At 42.4% G+C, this 20837-nt stretch overlaps 1 protein-coding gene across 3 annotated transcripts in view; it reads left to right on the top strand.

Annotated features, from left to right (window-relative positions):
• The window catches only part of CAMKK1 (calcium/calmodulin dependent protein kinase kinase 1), a 204229-nt gene that overhangs the window by 15399 nt on the left and 167993 nt on the right, over positions 1–20837 (top strand). The window lies entirely within an intron of this gene.

Here is a 20837-nt window from a genome sequence, read left to right as displayed (position 1 = left end):
CAGCTCTGGATCGCTGGGGTAAACAAGGTTAGTACTGATCAGGTTTTAGGTTTTAACCTACAACTGCTGTCTTTAAAGGGTCTGTGTCAACATTAGAAGTTATCAGCTGGGACCTCCGCTTATTATGAGAATAGAGGTCCCTGAATGAATGGAGTATGCACACTACTGCTCCATTCACTTCAACGGGACTGCCGGAGGTAGTTAAGTTTATCCCCTTAGGGATAACTTCAATCTTGGCATAACCCCTTTACATTTTTAAGGGGGTCTTCTGACCTAGGTAGGGAATGGCATACAAAAAAAACCTATCCCCTCAAATTACCTCTGGCCTACTGCTGCCATCCTGGTCCTCTCCACTGCAAATCTGCTGAACAAGCTAATGATCACAGGATTGCTGAGGCCAGCAATTGTTAATGTTGTTGTTGTTAGCTGTTTAGTCGCTCACGACCCTCCTCGGCGACCCTAAAGGTGAGCTCCCTCCATGTTTTTCGGTTTTGCACTGCTTCTTTCAGTTGTGTGATATCCATTCCAGTATCCGCTCTGACAGTATCAGCCATCATGTCCTTCGGCGGACAGGTCTTCTTTTGTTAACCCTTTCCAATCCACTGTCTGACCTCTGAAGACATTATGATTTAAGGCTGTACAGCTCTGATGTTGGAAGACATCCTTTGGGGGTTCTCTTACTTTATATTGCCAGCCTCTCTGCTGTCGGAGCCTATCCAACGTGTCACCTCATGCAGTACTGGCTTTAGCCAGCAGATAGCGCCAATGTATAATGGCAGAAAAAGAGTAAACCCCCTAGGAAAACCAGGATACAAATTGGATTGGAAAGGGTTAATATTATCACTTAGTGTTTCAGCTGGGACTTGAGTGGAGGGGACCAGAGGCCACGTAAGAAGGTGAGGATTGGCTTTTTTATTTTTTATGCCACTCCCTACCCTGTGACAAACATTTTAAAGGGTCAAAAAAAACCTTATGTCTGTGTTATCAGTTTTATTTTATTATGGGTTCCCTTTTTAGGCTGGGTTCACACAGGGTGGATTTGCTGCGGAAATTCCGTCCAGAATTTTGCTGCAGCTGCTAATCTGTCAAAAATCTTGTCCACCCGGGACGGCCAATCTGTCACGGCAAATCCGGCAGAAGCTGGCGCTGTGGGGCGGATTCACCAGCCGCAGCCTGTCAGTTTTTTTTCCCATTGCGGCCGTGCTCTCCTCCATATGAGCACCAGCCGCAATGGAAAAGTATGCGGCCAAAGCACTCCAAAACCAACGGCTGCCCAGCGCTTTCCCGGAAGAAATCTCGTGGTTTTTCGCTGCGGCCAAACCGCAAGATTTCCGTCGGGATTCCGCCCTGTGGGAACCCAGCCTTAGAATGTATTGTTGCAGTATGGTTAAAATTGCATTAAAAACACACGAGCAATTGTCACAGCTTTCAAAACGATTGCAGTAACTATACCTCAACAGCCCCGTATGAATAAACTATATGGCCTGGGCTACACTGAGGCTTTTCCATAGTGCATCTGATTTTAACTATTGAGCTACTAAATTGTATGCAATCTTGTCAATTCAAGCTGTTCCTCAATAATCAGCAACTTGCATTCCAAAAAGTCGCCATGTAGCGCAGTACGAAAGTCAGTCTGGGGGGAAAAAGCCTCTGAATTGTGCAAACTCTTAGGCTGTTGAAGTTGGCATGCCAGATGGTCCCATACATGTTCGATTGGCGATACGTCTGATGAACGGGCAGCCACAGAAGTCTAACAATGTTGTGGGGACATTCTTGTGACATCCTTGCTGTGTGCAACCCATCATCATCCTGCTGGGAAATGCATCTTGGAAGCCGCCATGAGAGGAACACATGTGGCTGCAGGATGTCCTGAACATATCGCTGAGCTGTCATTGTCCCTCCTACCACTACTAGGTAGTACAGATTGTCCCATGCGATGTCCCCCACGACCATTATACCAGCAGTGGGGGCAGTGTGCCGCTCCACAGCAAAGGCAGGATTGTCACCGTCCGAATTGAGCAAGCAGCTTCATGCACACCATAAGGAATGTGAGGAAATCGAGAGGAAGAGGCTACAATGGAAAGGGATATGATTCTATCTAAGCAACCCTCCAGTCCTGGACAAACAAAGATGGCCATATCACTTCTCTGACTATCTGTTGTATTACTATGCCACTCTCACACAGCATCTGCAAAACGCGTTTTGCCGTGATTTTACAGCAGTTTTTAGATGCAGGTTACTGCGTTCGACAGCGGTCTTTAACGCACCACATCATTGTAATGGGCGAGGAGACATATAAAACAAAGCGCAAAAGCGAGGCAAATTGAGCAGACCGTGCTCGAAAATAGCTGTGTTAGAAAACGGGGCTCCATTGAAATCAATGGGAGCGTTCTATTGCAGCGTTCAAAACGCCCCCAGTAATTGCTGTAAAGAGTGCTCTAAGACACTACGTGCTGCTCTGACCGGCCAGTGTAGTATTTAAGACTAATGATACATTCCAATGTTGATGCGGACATCTTTATTTGTCCAGCCCGGAAGGTCGCTGTATATAGGAATCCATCCTTCATTGTGGTTGTAACTTTTGGTCTCTTTTCTAGGGCATAAAGTTTTCCAGTTTCGATAAGATCAATACATTTGAACCATTTAAGGGTATCATGGGGTTCTTTGAGAAGTTAGAATAGTTGTTTAGGGTTTTTTTTTTTTCTTTTTTTCATTGTTGACTAGTTGAATACAATATTGATTTTTTTTTTTTATTCATTATATGAACAGGTTTTTGTCATACTGTATTTTATCAGGTCCTTCTGACTTCTGTGTTTGAAAACTTGGCATCCAGTATATTTGCTTTATTTGTTCTTAAACGCCATGCAGTATACACAATATTCACAACATAAAGATATAAATCTACTACCCACAATCCAGTGTAGACAACTGCAGCCATGTGTGGGTGTTTATTATAATTGGGGGCTGTCTTGTTTTGTAGTGCGGACAAATGGGGCAACCCCATGCTGCCCCATGTAACAGGATTTCCCAGATGATGATAGTAGTTATGTAGCTACAATGGACTTTCAGTTTAACCCCTTTAGCACCAAGCCTGTTAATCCCTTAATGAACAGGCCACTTTAGCAGAGAAAATGCTGGGGTAAATTGATGTATGTACAAGGTTGCCACAAAGGAGGTGTCTGGGAATATTTTCTATTGATGGCTTATCTTCAGGTCAGTAGATGATTTTTTGGGGTCTGCCGCTCAGATGCCCGCCAATCAGCTGATTCTTGACACTGGGACAATGGAGCAAACAGATCATGCCAACCCTACTGCAGCTGATCGACGGGAACCATCGCTGTTCATTTCCTAATGACCTATTATTATCATTACTATAAATTAATATAAAAAATACCCGAATTCTAAAACAAAACACCTTAATTATCAATTTTGGAAATGTTTCTTGGATTTCCATGCATGGTCAGTGTTGTGTAATTCTAGTTTGTGACTTGGTAAAGTGTATCTTTATCATATTGGAATATGGAGGTAACCTTTTAGCAGTTTAAGAAATGCTGTTTGCTTCTGAAATCAATGTATTAACGATATAGATAACAGAGGTTTTCCCCAGAGAACACTGATCTAGTAACACCAACAGTATAATATTTACTATCCTGGTTATAATATACTGAGTGAATAGCCTTGTAAATTATTAATCTGCCCCATTGATGACTTGGCTCCAGGGATTTCCCCAGCCCTGATACAGCATTTAAAGGTGGAGTTCTTCATCTCTCATTTTTCTTGTATAGTATATGAAATGTTTTTTAATGCTTTGAAGTTGGACAGTTTTATGTTTATTGGCTTACTATTTCAGGCTATTCAATTTTATTTTTCCATTGTGATTTCCTCTTTACGTTCTGTAAAGGGAACATATATTTATTCTGGAACACTTTGAGGGCACTTTGAAATGTAATATAAAACACACTTTTTCCTGCTTAGAAGTAGCCCCTTTGATAAGTGCAGAATGTTGTTTGTTTTTCTTTTAGCTTTGAGCACATGTATTTTCACCTGTTCTGGTGGCTTAATTACAACGTTGATAAGCATGGATAGATCTCAGTATGGAAGCAAATTATAATTTTGTATATACAAAGCAGTCTTTTCAGAATGCTGTCATGTTAGAAAATATTACAAAAAGTGGTTTGTGATGAATTATATTGACTACACATAGTTATTTCGTACTTTGGAGAGTCCGTGTTGACCGAAATGAACAAGTGTTCCTCTGTCATAGTCCTTCTACAGTGAAAGAAATGATCCAATTGTGGCCCTTGACATGCTGATTCATATAGATATAATGTATGGAGCCGGGTCACACAGGGTAGGGGAGAAGAAATATAAAGGAAAGGCTTGTACTTTCATCATGTCTTGTTTTAGCTACAAAAATGCATCCTAGATACTGCCCTACATGTATAGTAGACATAAGGTGGTTGAAGGTAGGGCAGTATGTTAGTATGCCCTTACTAACTGCAAATATATTAGTATGTGCTATTTTGATAATCAGGCGCAAAACGACTCAGTCTCACTAAAGCAACATTCTTATAACACTGTTAATTTAGGTTTTCCAATATAGGGCAATACAGGTGGTATTGATATCTGCCAAGGCAAAAAAGGAGCCCATACTCTCCTGTGGGCTGGCACCTAAACCTTCTGCTTCCCAGTTGAAGCAGGAGAGCTATGAAGTTTCACCTGTAAATTGAAAGGGTCCCATTTAGGAGGAATTGGTGGGTAAACTTGGATGCCAACATGGTTCTGTTCATTTTACAGATGATAAAATATATAGGTCTAGTTTTCACTTCCCTCTGTCACATGGACTCAAACAGTACACTATATGGGCTTTAGAAGCTGAAGAAAGTTCATAGTATCCCATTAAATGTATGCAAAGGGTATGAAAATGGACATAAGAGTTCAGGGGCCCTAACCAGTTGTCTGTATGAGACTTATATATAGGTAAGCCCAGCAGCACATTCTTATGAAAGCGGTCTCAGCAGTATAAGAAATGAAAGCTGGACTGTGATTGGTTGCTATGGGCAACAAAAACAGATTTTCCTTTCATCATTACAATTTTGGATTACTCCTAGATGTTCTAGAGTAAATCATGTGACCTGCTGGAGTGCAGATTGCTCATGCTCCAGCTGATGTAATGATGAACAAATGGAGTACTATCGTAGTTCCCTGAAAATAAAGACATCCCAAAAACAAGCCCTAGCCCGGTTTTCCGGGAGACTTGAAATATAAACCATACCCCGAAAAAAACCCAAACCCTAATTACACTACATTAAGAAAAACAGGAATACGTTATCTAGAAGACGCGGTCCTGGTTCCTCCCCGCAGTCCTCTGCCGCTCATGCAACATCACTTCCTGGTTATGGGATTGATAAATCCCGCCTCAAGGCAGCGATGGCTGTGATTGGTTATTGGACCGTTGCTTAGCCAATCAATGCAGCGCGCGTTAAAGCAATCACAGCTATCGCATTGGTTTACTGAGTTTTGCATTGATTGCCTGAGCAGTGGTCGAAGAACCAATCAACTGCCGTCGCATTGTGGAAGCAGGATTTATGAATTGGCTTGCTGCAGCTAGCCAATTCATGTGAGCAGAAGTTTAAAGCAGATGTAACTCAGTTATTGTGATTTGTTTGTCCTTTAATAGCAACAAGCTGAACATTAATGTTCACTTGGCAAGTTAAAAAATCTGCAGTGAATCAACAAAATACTTTTACCACTACAAGCTTCTATCGTCAGTCTATACATGCTTCTAAATAATCATCAGATTGAGAAATGGCTTCTGTCAGGTACATCTGTGCCGCTTCGGCATCCATTACATTGCTGTACAACTGTCTGTGCAGGATAAATTAAATCGGAGTTATTGCACTGGGCGCTGCCATTTTTATGCTCTGCTTTCAACCCAGGGCATATTCATCATTGCATTCTGAGCATTCTTGGAGTGTGAAAAATCTGGAAACCAGGACTGGAGAGAGATGCAATACAGTCAGACCGGAGTGGGAGGGATCGAGCTGACAGCAGTCACTAGCCAATACTACACTCCTGGTTTCTATGCTTTCCACGCTCTGAACATTCTCAGAATGCAATCATGAATATGCCCCCAGCTTTTGAATGGAGCGCAGCTAGCACACTCCAAGTATGCTCTTTGTAGTGTACTCCAGTAATGATGAACATCCAGAGCATGTGCTCCAGAGATGCTCCTGGCAATGATGAACAGGCAGAGCATGTTTCTGCATTTTGAACATGCTCTGCCTACAATGATGAATATGCCTATAGACCGCTTTCATAGGAGTGTGGTACCGGGCTACTTTTCCGTTGCCCACCCGGTATTATTAAGTCTAATACAAGGCAAGTAAATAAAAGTATTTGTATAGATACTTTCTGCTGTAAGTAGATTTAGCTGAAGCTATTAAAAGTCCAGCTTCTTGTAGTTAGTAAATGGTTTCCAGATTGTGTGCAAAACATATGATAGCGTTTTAATTCATAAAATACAAGGGCATATCAATGCAAATATAAAAGTGATATATTTCAAAGTAACGGTTTCATTATACATGGCTTTATGTGCCATGATTTGCCCTGTTGTGGATAGAGACTGCATTTATGAAGCTGCCAAGAACAAAGTAAACTATGTGGTAAACGAAAGGGATCGATTATGCTGTATAGTGGAGAATCTCATTCACATCTGCCATTCAGTTTCATCATATAGTGCTGCAATCAGAGAGGAGTGCTGTGCTGGCAAACTGGCTCCTGGGATAGAACGGCCTGCGGAAACAGGACAACCATAGAATAGTGGCATGGCTTGTCTGTTATTGTTTATTACTCGAGGTGCTGCTAAAGGGAATAGAGGAAAAACTCTCTGAGTTTTTTAGCTGAAAATATGTGAACCCATCATACATCGATTACATATCCAATTGATACTCCATAAATATAAGTGGTGGGAAAACCCATTGAAGTGTTTGTCTGAGATCAGAAAAATTGGGGCAAATGCAGTGAGTGGATGGTATAAAATGACAAAATAAGCATTAGTTACTGGTTGAATCTCCCACCATTTCATCGCTGCCCCCTACTGTCCAGTTATTGCCTGCAGTGGAAATGTGTTGTCAACATAACGCTACAGCCCTGCTAACAGCTGAAGATATGGCCAAGTGTATCACAGTGGCACACGCTGTATAATAGATTTGGCACATCTTGCCATACATCTTCAAAACCGTCTAAAGGGGCACACACAAAAAAAAACATCATTAGGGCTCTTTCACATCAGTGTTCGCTGCAGTTAACCATTTCCGTTTCTTTGTTCGAAAAGTGAAGAAACGGAAATAAAAACAGGATTAAAGGGGTTGTCCCGAGCCAAAACCTCAAAATTTTCAATTAGCCCATTCCCCCTGTCACCCCCCGGCATAAAGCAGCCCTTTAAAGCGGTTATAAACCGCTTCCTACTTACCGTTTTGAAGAAATAATAACTTATAAAGTTCTTCTTCCAAGATGGCGCCTGTGATGTCCCAGGGTGCTTTCCACGGTGCACCGCGCTTCCAGGAGGCTTTCATGCGCGCTCCCGAGACGCCGGTCACGTGAGCAGGTGACTGACGTCATCGGTGGAGGCGTGCACTTGTAATGAATGAAACGCCGCTCCCGTGCAGTGATAGCTCGTCTGCGCATGCGCGCTGGAGCGGCTCGTTCACAGCGGGGAGAGTACAGACTGCGCAAGCGCGTCTAAAAAAGACTGCTGAGGAAGAAATTAGATGGCTCCATGGCGACGGGGACGCAGAGACAGCGCGAGGACGGAGACAAGTGAGTGAATAACTTCTGTATGGCTCATATTTAATGCACGATGTATATTACAAAGTGCATTAATATGGCCATACAGAAGTGTATAACCCCACTTGCTTTCTCGGGACAACCCCTTTAAACTGTGACGTTTTCCCCATTGATTTCAATTTAAAGTTAGAAAAATGGAAATGTTTCCGTTTATTTCCATTTAATTCCGGTTCATTTGAACAAATGGCGCCGTCAGCTGTTCTATTCGTTCCATTTGAAAAATGGAAATGAAACAGAAAATTTAAGTAAGTTTTTGATATAATCTACAGTCTTCTCTCTTTAATGTCCAGGCAGTGTTATATGTCCCTGGTAGCGCAATGGTGCAGCTTTTGATGCAAAATTCTGACGATGGAATCCCTTTAATGGAATCCCTTTAATGACCCCCTAATATGAGCCTCCCCAGCACAGTCTAGCAGGCGGTTTGTCTGTCTCCTCGGTGATGAATGATGGTTTGTTAGATTCTTCCTTCACTCCGACTTGGGTCATATTTTCGGTTTGCTGACAAGTGGCTGCTATAAATCCTGGAAGCTCCTGTGTATCTGCTGTTCTCAGATGCTCTTCTTTCTGTTACACATTCACAGTTTGGCTCCTGAACATTTGCCATAACAAAGGCTGATGCATCATCTAATCTTGTGAAAACACTACCCTCGTAGGACATTCTGTACATTTGGGAAGAGACCAGTGATTCGGCTTTCCTACCTTTGATGTGCGCAGGCAGGAAATCTAGGTGCTCTTCTGGCTTATGTAGCCTTTTTTCCAAAGGGTTGACAGAAGTAAAACACATGCAAGACTGAACTAATTGTTCATTGTCCTATCAGACAGGAAATCAGTTCTGTCCACCCCAAAAAACCTACTGGAAAGATACATGGGACCCATATGTTGTGCCCACCGTTCCCAGCCAGACAATAACTGGTAGCCCATCTAACAGGAACCAGATGAGCCGCAGCAAGCAAGGCATTTGACTTTAATACTGGGTGCCATTCTGGTGGTGAAGGGAACAAAGAAGGCAAGATGGTCAATTATGCTGTTAGCTTCCCTCTCAGGAGACCTTCACACCTTGTTTCTGTCCATGCCCATACTTTCTGTTAGGGGTTGTGGTAACCTGGGTTAATTGCTCACCGGGATCACCATCTTCTCCATCCAAGATGGTTGGCAATGCGCTTAGGGCTCTTTCACACGAGTGTAGCGATTTTCGGTCGGCCGTGTCACGGCCACAGCGCAACGAGAAATCACGTGAACGGGCGCACAAATATGCCGTTTGTGCGCCCGTTCAGACAGCCCGGCCCGGACCCATTCACCTCCCTTTTCCAGCAGCTACCATAGGCTCCCATAGAAGTCCAGGAATATAGTTCCTGAACTACCTTTCCTGTCCAGCGTAAAAGCGCCTGGCCAAAATGCTCACCGTATGTTTTAATTCCTCCAGACACACCCATACAGCTTTCCCTGCTGATTAGTACACCTTCCAGTATACAGCCCCCTGCGGGCCATTCCGTGCCCTGCTTTGCCACAGGGTTTACATCTTAATCTCCTAAAAAGGGCTTCAGATGGAACTCCTGGATTCACTTCTGTTGCCGAAACTGAAACCTGTTGGTCTCTGTTTTGGCAATAATTGCCGGATTTGTTGCTTCATTTGGCTCGGTGATGCAAATGTTTCTGGCAAATGAGTTGCAAAGGTTTTGGTTCTACTTATTTCTGCTATACATAGATGTGTGCATGTGAAGGAAGGCATAAGTGACATGTATGAGCGCTACACAACCTGACCTTTTATTTTTAAGCAGCGTTGTGCACATGATGCTGTGTTTGTGTCTGCCACAAACATGAACTTTTATGCATTTTTTATTTTTACAAAAGCTACGCTTTGATGCAAAATTGCATGAAGGAGCTGTGAATGTGGCATTCCCCACATGGAATCCGTGCATGCTGTGTGCATGAGGCCTTAGGCAGTAGTTACATGGCCGAGTTTCCTCCGATAGCGATATGAATGGAGCTGACAAGTAACAATAACATATTGATTTCAATAATAGACACCTATCAGAGGATAGAATTGGGAGGTACCGTAAGGTATCCCCACTGCTTCAACATTAGTTTAAGGCCGCCTGCAGACAATCGGGTCGGATCCCGCTGTGAGAATTCTCGCAGCAGGATGCGGACCTGTGCCCCTGAACAGCCCTGCGGCTCACAGGCTCCTGGCTTCTCCTCTGCACTATGTGCTGGCTGCCGCCCAGCCGGCGCATGTGCAGAGCGGAGACGGCCCGTCACCAGTGACGTTTCTGTGCAGGCCTCTGAGAGACCCGCACAGAAATAGAACATGCCGCGATTTGTTTTCCGCGTGTGTTTTCACATGGACAAATCGCGGCCATCTGCCTAGGATTGCTTTATCTAATGCAATCCTATGGCAGCAGGCATGGGCCGAAATTATGCAGGAAATCCCGCTGCTGAACTTCAGTCCGCGTGCAGGGGGCCTAACAAGACCTCAAAATCAGCAGTCCTAGAATCCTAGAATGGTATAGTTGGAAGGGACCTCCAGGTCCCTTTGAACACTTCCATTGAAGGAGAACTCACCACCTCCCGTGGTAACCTGTTCCACTCATTGATCACCCTCACTGTCAAAGTTTTTTTCTAATATCTAATCTGTGTCTCCCCCCTTTTAGTTTCATCCCATTGCTTCTAGTCTTTCCTTGTGCAAATGAGAATAGAACTGATCCCTCTGCACTGTGACAGCCTTTCAGATATTTGTAGACCTCTATTAAGTCTCCTCTCAGCCTTCTTTTTGCAAGCTAAACATTCCCAGATCCTTTAACCGTTCCTCATAGTACATGATTTGCAGACCGCTCACCATTTTGGTAACTCTTCTCTGAACTTGCTCCAGTTTGTCTATGTCTTTTTTGAAGTTGGGTGCCCAGAACTGGAAACAGTATTCCAGATGAGGTCTGACTAAGGAAAAGTAGAGGGGGATAATTACCTCACTTGATGTAGGCTCTATGCTTCTCTTAATACATCCCAGAATTGTGTTTGCATTTTTGGCTGCTGCATCAAATTGTTGACTCATGTTCAGTCTATGATCTATTAGTATACCCAAGTATTTTTCACATGTGCTGCTTAGCTCAATTCCTTCCATTCTGTATGTGCTTTTTTTCATTTTTCTTGCCCAGATGTAGGACTTTGCATTTCTCCTTGTTAAATAGCATTTTGTTAGTCGCCGCCCGCTATTCAAGCTTTTCTAGATTTTTTTCAATACTCTCTTCCATAGTGTTAGCTATCCCTCTTAGCTTTGTGTCGTTGGCAAATTTGATCAGTTTCCCATCAGTTCCCTCCTCCAGATCATTTATAAAAATGTTGAACAACACTGGGCCTAGAACAGAGCCTTGTGGTATCCCACTTGATACATTCTTCCATTTGGATGTGCAGCCATTTATGACCACTCTTTGAATACGATCACTCAGCCAGTTGTGAATCCACCTAGCAGTTGCCTTGTCAAACAAATATTTGGTCATTTTTTTTCAATATGTATAGTATGAGATACTTTGTCAAAAGCTTTACTAAAATCAAGATATACTATTTCCACCGCATTTCCCTGATCAACCCAGTCGGTGATTCTGTCACAGAAGGAAATTCGATTCGTCTGGCATGACTTGTTTGTTACGAACCCATGCTGGTTATGGTTAATTATTCCATATTTATCCAAGTATTTACATACATGTTGTTTAATAATTTGTTCAAAGATCTTTCCCGATGTAGAAGTCTGGCTCACAGGCCTATAGTTTCCTGGATCTACCTTCTTCCCTTTTTTGATGATACGGACAACATTTGCCCTTTTCCAGTCTTCTGGGACTTCTCCTGTTCTCCAAGAATTTTCAAAGATTATGGCGAGTGCTTCAGCAATTACCCACACTGCTTCCTTTAGTATCCTAGGATGTAATTCATCTGGACCTTGAGACTTGAATTCGTTTAAATTGGCTAAGTGTTCCTTCACAATCTCTCTGCTTATAGATAGCCTGCATTCTTTTATTCACCCAGTAGCACAGTAAAGATCAGTTGATGTTTCATCTACTTTCTGAGAGAAAACAGATACAAAATAGGAATTTTTAAAACCAATTCACCATTTTCATCCTGTAAGCATCCAGTAGCATTTTTGACTTTTGTTTTACTTTTGACATACCCCAAAATCCTTTTTATTGCTTTTGGCCTCTGTTGCAAGCCTCAATTCATTATTAGCTTTAGCTTTTCTGCCACTTGCCCTACAGTTTCTGCAGACCACATTATATTCTTCTTTAGATATTCTCCCCTCTTTCCATTTGATAAATATATTTTTTTAACATGTGTGCAAGTTCTGTGTTCTCATCCATCCTTGTCTATTTAAAGGGGTTGTCCCGAGGCAGCAAGTGGGTCTATACACTTCTGTATGGCCATAATAATGCACTTTGTAATATACATTGTGCATTAATTATGAGCCATACAGAAGTTATAAAAAGTTTTTTACTTACCTGCTCCGTTGCTAGCGTCCTCGTCTCCATGGTGCCGACTAATTTTTGGCCTCCGATGGCCAAATTAGCCGCGCTTGCGCAGTCCGGGTCTTCAGCAGTCTTCTATGGAGACGCTCGTGCCAGAGAGCGGCTCCGTGTAGCTCCGCCCCGTCACGTGCCGATTCCAGCCAATCAGGAGGCTGGAATCGGCAGTGGACCGCACAGAAGAGCTGCGGTCTACGAAGACAGAGGATCCCGGCGGCCATCTTCAGCGGTAAGTATTGAAGTCACCGGAGCGCGGGGATTAAGGTAAGCGCTCCGGTAAACTTTCTTTACTTCCCTGCATCGGGGTTGTCTCGCGCCGAAAGGGGGGGGGGGTTGAAAAAAAAAAAAAAACCGTTTCGGCGCGGGACAACCCCTTTAAATGCTTCCCATTCTTCCTTCTTTTAGTGTTTTGAAACTCTAGCCAAGGGCTCCACATTGCTATAAATTTTTCAGGGAAATCTAAATCCTCAGACAGCATCTCCTCCATTGACATGATCTCATTCAATTCCTGTATCCACTCACGGGTAGTGGGTATTTGTGGAGTCTTCCAATGTTTGTGGATAACAGCACGTGCCGCAGTTAAGAAATGGTGTAAGATATCCTTCTTTATTGATGAGGTGGATCCTGGGAGGATGGAGAGCAGGGCGATTTGAGGGTACATTCTTTTGAAGACAAGAATAAGTATTATAGAGGCTTTCCTCAGAAATATGAAATGCTATCCATAATATTTTGAGTTATTAACTGCATGACCTTGGTTTTGCCCTTAATATTCCGCTTTCCATAATGGAGAGTAAGCTTGTGTTCCTGATTTCATCCTGTGAGTACTTTACCATGACAGCCACTTGATATAATCTGTCTCTTCCAGTGCAGCAATATGAAATTGCATATGTTGCAGTTACTGGATGGTGAGTGAGAAAGTGTCTGATAATGAGCACGTGGGTTGTACTTAGCATATGATACTATTTATCCTGTTTTCTCCACTAGAAGGATTTGCTGTACTCTGTCTCTTAACCCCTTAAACCCTTAGGGACGGAGTTTTTTTGCTTTTTTCCATTTTTGTTTTTTCCTCCTCCCTTTTAAAAAATCGAAACTCCTTTATTTATCCATTGACGTCGCTGTATGAGGCTTGTTTTTTGCGGGACGAGTTGTATTTTTTAATGGCACTATTTATTGTACCATATAATGTACTGAAAAACTTTTAAAAAATTCTAAGTTGAGAGAAATGGGGAAAAAAAACCCCCCGACATTCTGCCATCTTTCGGTGCGTCCTGTTTTTACTGTACTGCTTGTATTTATTAATTTTTTTAAAGGTACTTAATTTTTTAAAATATTTTCTGCCTCCATTTTCTGCGCACAATAACTTTTTTTAATTTTCCTGTCGACAGTTATGTGAGGGCTCATTTTGTGCGGTACGTCCTGTCGTTTCCGATGGAACCATTTTAGAGTACAAACAACTTTTTGATTGCTTCTTATTACATTTTTTCTTGGAGATAGGGTGACCAAAAAAGCGCATTTCTCGTGTTCTTTTTTTTTTTTTTTTGGGATGTCGTTCATTATATGGAGTAAATAATGCATTATTTTGATAGATCGGACTTTTACGGATGCAGTGATACCAAACATATTTTTGCTTTATTATTTAGATTTTTTTATTGCAAATATGGCAAAAGGTTTTCTTTTAACATATTACTTTTTAAATAAATAATTAATAAAACTTTATTGTTTTTATTTTTACACTTTTATAGTCCCCAGGGGGGACCACAACAAGCAATGCTTTGATCGCTCCTGCAGTATGATGTAATGCCATAGCATTACATCATGCTGCATTCTGACAGGCAGCCTACCAAGCCACCCCACGGGGACGACTTGATGGGCAGCCTGCCAAGACAGCCATGGGGCCTTTCAGAAGGCCCCAGGCAGCCATGACACCTGCACAGCTCCCCCAGTCTCACCGCGAGGGAGCCACACAGGACCACCGAACATCGGTCGGGGGATTTAAATGCCACTGTCAGAATTGACAGCGGCATTTAAAGGGTTAATAGCCGCGATCGGCCGTGCGGTCAATTGCAGCTATTGCCTGCGGATGTCAGCTGTAATAAACAGCTGATGTCCGCACTGTATGGAAGGAGATAGCGGCGCTACCTCCCTCCATACACAAAGACTATTGGGCCATCACTAAGGGGTTGAGGACGCAGCCCTTTTAAAAAAATCTTTTCATTTATGGTTTTTCATCCCCACTTTAAAAAAAAAAAATCCTAGTTCTTTTATTTATCCATCTACGTAGCTGTCTAATGGCTTGTTTTTTGCGGGACGAGTTGTATTTTTCAATGCTACTATGTAATGTGTCATATAATGTACTGAAAACATTTTTAAAAATTCCAAGTGGAGTGAAATGGAGAAAAAAAAAGCACAATCCTGTCATTCTTGGGGGACTCTTGTGTCTGTGGTCTACATACTGCAGCAAAACAACATGATAACTTTATTCTGTGGGTCAGTACGATTACAACAATACCAAGTTTATATATTTATATATATATATATATATATATATATATACATTTTTTTTTGCTGTACTACTTTTAAAAATAAAATATATCTCGGGGAAAAAAATAAAATTCTTCTCTGCCACCATCTTTTGCTAGCCATAACTTTTTAAAATTTTTTTCATTGACATACAGTAGTTGTGTGAGGGATCCTTTTTGTGGGACGTCCTGTAGTTTCTATTGGTACCATTTTAGAGCATATATGACTTTTTGATCGCTTTTTATTACTTATTTTTATGAAAATGAGGGTGACCAAAATAGCACTATTCTAACGTTGTGTATTTTCCGTGCGGGGGGGAAATAATGCATTGCTTTTAATAGATCGTACTTTTATGCACACAGTGATATCAAATACTGTATGTTTTAGAGAGTTTTTTTTTTTTTAATTATAAATATGGTAAAACTTTTTTTAAAAATCTTTGGAAAAACACATGAAACTTGCATGAGGGGATCAGAATTTCACAGAAGTTATGCAAGGTATTTTTAGCTGAAAATGACCGTGCATCCATGGGTAAAACGCACGTTGCCGAGCTCGATATTGCTCCAATATCATGCTTGCCCGTGGGCAGTTTGCCTGTCAGATTGCAGTATAATGTAAGGCTAACTATCAAGCCATGCCATCGGCAATGGCAACCTTGGGGGCTTTCAGAAAGCCCGAACGGCACCCTGCGATACCATCGCAGGTGGCCATTCGGGACCCTTGAACTCTTAATGGGAACATTTAAATGTTGCTTTCACAATTGACAGTAACATTTAAAAGGTTAATAGCCACGATCAGCCGCAGTGCTGATCGCAGCCGTTGCAAGCCGGCTCCAGATCCTCCTCCATACAAACCCTGAACCTCCATGATGTAACTGTATGTCATGGAGCATAAAGGGGTTAAAGCATAACTGAAATCAGATCCTTATTTTATGTGAAATTTACTGCTAGGACCTTCCAAACTAATAAAATTAAAAAATACCTTTTATTAAATTCCTTTAAAAGAAGAACAAAACAAATACAAACAAATAAGGGGAAGATTAGGATTAAGAAGGCCACTAGTGACTAGTGACCAAACAGGTTGGAGTCGTATAATAGGACTCAACCTTAAAAAACGACAGCAACCGCCACTTCTGAAATATGAACAATGGGAAATCGAGTCATGTGATGAAGCTCAATTGATGTACAACATTGATCATAGATCCAGAAAAGTGATCAAATAAAGTAGAATCACTCTAAATCTGGTATCCTAATGTGCGTCGTATAGTGGGAAGGACTTGCACATAAGGAGTTTGCTCTTAAAGCAAAAATGCGTGTTACCCAACGCGTTTCTCCCAACTGGTGGGTTCCTCAGGGGTTACAATGCGCTAGTTCCAACCAAAAGGTTGGGTTGTGGCTAAATTTTTATAAAGTGTGGAAGCCACACATAGTCCAGGACTGATAATCATGGACCAGTGGTCGCCAAAATGATCTGTCTCTAAATGTAAATGCAATGCAGCGAAGAATTCCAGTGCACCGCAATTTACAAAAATCAGAAAAGAATGACCTATGACGTGGCAATGATGGTCACGGTAATGGTCATTAAGAGGACAAAATTATCCTCAAAGTACAAGATGAGATCAAAAAGAGATATATAAGCCGTCAGATGCTATCAATAACTTAAGCCCTTAAAGTCCTCAAGATAGATTTGCAGCTACCTAACTGATAAGAAACTATCTGAAGTTGCTAAATAGACTGATAATGCAACTCGAGTGTCATTATCAGTCTATTTAGCAACTTCAGATAGTTTCTTATCAGTTAGGTAGCTGCAAATCTATCTTGAGGACTTTAAGGGCTTAAGTTATTGATAGCATCTGACGGCTTATATATCTCTTTTTGATCTCATCTTGTACTTTGAGGATAATTTTGTCCTCTTAATGACCATTACCGTGACCATCATTGCCACGTCATAGGTCATTCTTTTCTGATTTTTGTAAATTGCGGTGCACTGGAATTCTTCGCTGCATTGCATTTACATTTAGAGACAGATCATTTTGGCGACCACTGGTCCATGATTATCAGTCCTGGACTATGTGTGGCTTCCACACTTTATAAAAATTTAGCCACAACCCAACCTTTTGGTTGGAACTAGCGCATTGTAACCCCTGAGGAACCCACCAGTTGGGAGAAACGCGTTGGGTAACGCGCATTTTTGCTTTAAGAGCAAACTCCTTATGTGCAAGTCCTTCCCACTATACGACGCACATTAGGATACCAGATTTAGAGTGATTCTACTTTATTTGATCACTTTTCTGGATCTATGATCAATGTTGTACATCAATTGAGCTTCATCACATGACTCGATTTCCCATTGTTCATATTTCAGAAGTGGCGGTTGCTGTCGTTTTTTAAGGTTGAGTCCTATTATACGACTCCAACCTGTTTGGTCACTAGTCACTAGTGGCCTTCTTAATCCTAATCTTCCCCTTATTTGTTTGTATTTGTTTTGTTCTTCTTTTAAAGGAATTTAATAAAAGGTATTTTTTAATTTTATTAGTTTGGAAGGTCCTAGCAGTAAATTTCCCAAAGTTCTGACTGGGATTAGCTGCCCTTGTAAATTTGCAGTACTTATTTTATGTGAAAAATTATTAGGCCTTTTAACCCTTTGCAATCCAATTTTGGATTCAGGGTTTCCTAGGGGGCTCTCTCTTTTTGACATTATACAATGGCGCCATCTGCTGGCTAGAGCCAGTACTGTGGTATGGGACATGCTGGAGAGGTCCGCCGACAACAGAGCGGCCAATAATGTACAGTAAGAATACCCTGCCGGACGTCTTCTAACATTGAAACTGTACAGCCTTCAATCAGAATGTCTTCAGACGTCAGACAGTGGATTGGAAAGGGTTAAAATATGGCCCATGGAAAGGTAGTCTGCCACCGCACTCCTGTGAGAGCTGACCAAAAGAATATCTGCCTTTGTTGTCCACAGCATTTTCATCTTACCGCAGCATTTGAAGAAATGAAAGCTGTGCTGTTATGGCTTGCTGCGGGCTGGAAAGATCCATGGCCCATCCTGTAGAAGAGGTGTGCCTTATGTACAAAATACCCAACTCCTTGCAGGGGTTGTATATGAACTTCCAGCATACAATGCCCTATTTGGCAGCATCCAGTTCTGTATGTAAGGTTATTGTGAGAGCTCGGTTACGTCCAAAACAGCAATATAAGTGCTTCATCCTGCACATGACGGTCGGATCCTGCAGCGGGATCCAACCCTGTGCCCAGCCGGTGACCCTGCTTACCTGTCCGGATTTTTTCTATCTGTTCTGCGGAAGCAGCAGTACAGATTATGCTGCGCTGTCACATATTACATCCGTTTCAGGAAATGCATTTCATAAAAGATAAACACCCTAAATATTCTTATCCTAAATTCCTGCACCTTTTTTTTTCACCTCCATTCTCTATTATTTCCCGAGCAGGACATGGACGTAGATCCTTTAGGTAATTTCATAATTTTTGTCTGTGAAACTAATAATGCCCCTTTCACTTTAGTGAATGTATATTTCCTGTATAAGCAGCACGCCAGGCTTTTCGCATATATTTTGAAAGAAACAGCTAACATAAGGATCCGACTTTTGACTTCACTTCTGGATCTAGATTGCCTTCCCCTATAGTCCTGCTTTTGCAGAGAGAAGATCTGTATGATGTTTGGCGTGGTCTTCATGGCTCAGAGAGAGACTATACCTTTTTAGCTTTGCCTCATTCTTCCTACTGAAGAATTGATTTGTTTCTCTTGGATGCCAGATGATGAGGGGAGGTTATACAGGCTAAGATCAGAACCATCAACTGGATCGAATCTTGCCCTAGTGTCTTTATTACAACACAAGAAGTTTCCCTGTTTCCCTTTGTTCCCTTGGAGACTTAATGAATATATTCTTTCCCACCCAGAACCCGATTCTTAACTTGAAAGCCAAATTAGAAATGTTTTTTACCATTAACTCGGCCTCCTTCCCACGGACAGATTTCCACCGCGTATCCGCTGCGTTGCCCCGCAGCTATTAGGTTCTATTGAACCTGATAGCTCAATGCTTACGGTGCGGAATTCCACCACGGGATTCCGCACCGTAAAATCATCCAGACTCACCCGCGGCATGCTCTATTTGCCGCTGGTGTACGCGTGGACGGCTTCCATTGCAGTCAATGGAAGCCTTCCGTTCACGCTATCTTCCGCTGTAGCACAGCGGAAGATAGCGTGAAATCGCCTCTCCGCCTACCGCCGCTGTGTCATATGACACGGCCGGCTGTGTCATATGACACGGCCGGCTGCGTCATGCGACGCGGTGGGCGTGTCATGTGACGTGGCCGGCATGTCACATGACGCTGCGGCGCGTCACGCTGAAGCGTCATGCGGGACCTAGGACGCCGGATCCGCAGGTAAGTATGGGGTCTCTGGGGGGCGCCGTGTGCAGCCGGCATAAGTCAGTTTTTAGCATCTCCGTGTGGAATGCCCACGAGAGGCTTATATAAAATACTGTTCTAGAGCCTAAAGACAAAGAATTAACTTTCCTGACCTAACATTAAACGTAATGGCTGTAAATTAAATGCAAATGACTACTAGGTATTTTTTTTTGTCTGGAGCCCTAAAATTGTACCATTAAAAATACAGCTCCTCCTGCAAAAAAACATGTCCTCATATGACTGTATCGCAGGAAAAATGTTATCGCTGGTGCCGCTTGGATATCTTGGCAATCCCATTGAAAGTGGATGAAATGCTGGTGTGCTTGTGCGAGTCTCCTCTTCATTGTAGAGGTGCAGTAACCCTGCAGTGAGCAGAACGGTGGACATGGGACCCCTGTTCTTGAGATCAGTGGAGGTCTCAGCAAGGGCTAACTTTGAAATTCTGATACAACCCCTTTAAGCAAGCGGTGTACAGACTGCACTGCTTGCATCTTCTGCGTTCAGCGATCTGCTGCTGGTGGCTGCGTTGGTGCCTGCATCTGTGCTTGCTCCTCTGTCTGCGGAGAGACCAGCTGCCCTGTACATAGGCAGTACAGCCTATACACCGCTTGCTTAGAAGGCGTGCATGAATTTCACATTAAAATTGTCCTATGTGGTCCAGTAAAGAAGTTTGCAGCAGCTTAGTACAATAAATTATATTTTTTAAATTAATTGACATATCCAAATGAAAAAAAGTATAGTTTACTCATTACCTCCACATGATAATTAGTGTAAAATCAAGGATAAAATTGAAGCTTAAGAATTGGAATCCTTTCTCATCTTTCACTCATCAAATCTTCATAAAGCCTGACATGCGTATTAACCCTTTCCAATCCAATTTGTATCCTGGTTTTCCTAGGGGCTTACTCTTTTTCTGTCGTTATACAACGGCGCTATATGCTGGCTAAAGCCAGTACTGCATGAGGTGACACATTGGATAGGCTCCGACAGCAGAGAGGCTGGCAATATACAGTAAGAGAACCCCCACGGACTTCTTCCAACATCGGAGCTGTACATCCTTAAATCATAATGTCTTCAGACGTCAGACAGTGGATTGGAAAGGGTTAATGAGTTCATAAGCATGTGTGTTCCCTCCTGTTGCTAATGCTTTTGTATCAGGGGCGTACCTAAAGGCTCAGGGGCCTGGGTTTAAAAGTTCAGCTAGCCCCCCCCCCTCCATCTGTACCCGTACCTATACCTAAGCTTTGCTAATTTATGTATCTATACCTCAACCATGCTAATTGGTGTAAGCTTTCTCAATATGACTCCTTTAATGGACTACGTGAGAATCTGTTGGTAGCCATCTTAGGCTGCTTTCACACCACCACAAGAATATGAACCCCATTCTTTTGAATGCGATCATACACATGAGCGATTTTATTTTTTTTTAATTTTTTCTTCCCCTGCATTGCATGAAAATATGATGATGTGATGTGAGCTGGTTTTAACACAAAAACCCCTCACATCCGTGGGGACAGCACACGTTGGG

Source organism: Eleutherodactylus coqui, chromosome 1 (assembly GCF_035609145.1).
Source record: "Eleutherodactylus coqui strain aEleCoq1 chromosome 1, aEleCoq1.hap1, whole genome shotgun sequence".
NCBI classification, from domain to species: Eukaryota; Metazoa; Chordata; class Amphibia; order Anura; family Eleutherodactylidae; genus Eleutherodactylus; species Eleutherodactylus coqui.
This window is presented reverse-complemented; position numbering and strand designations above follow the sequence as displayed.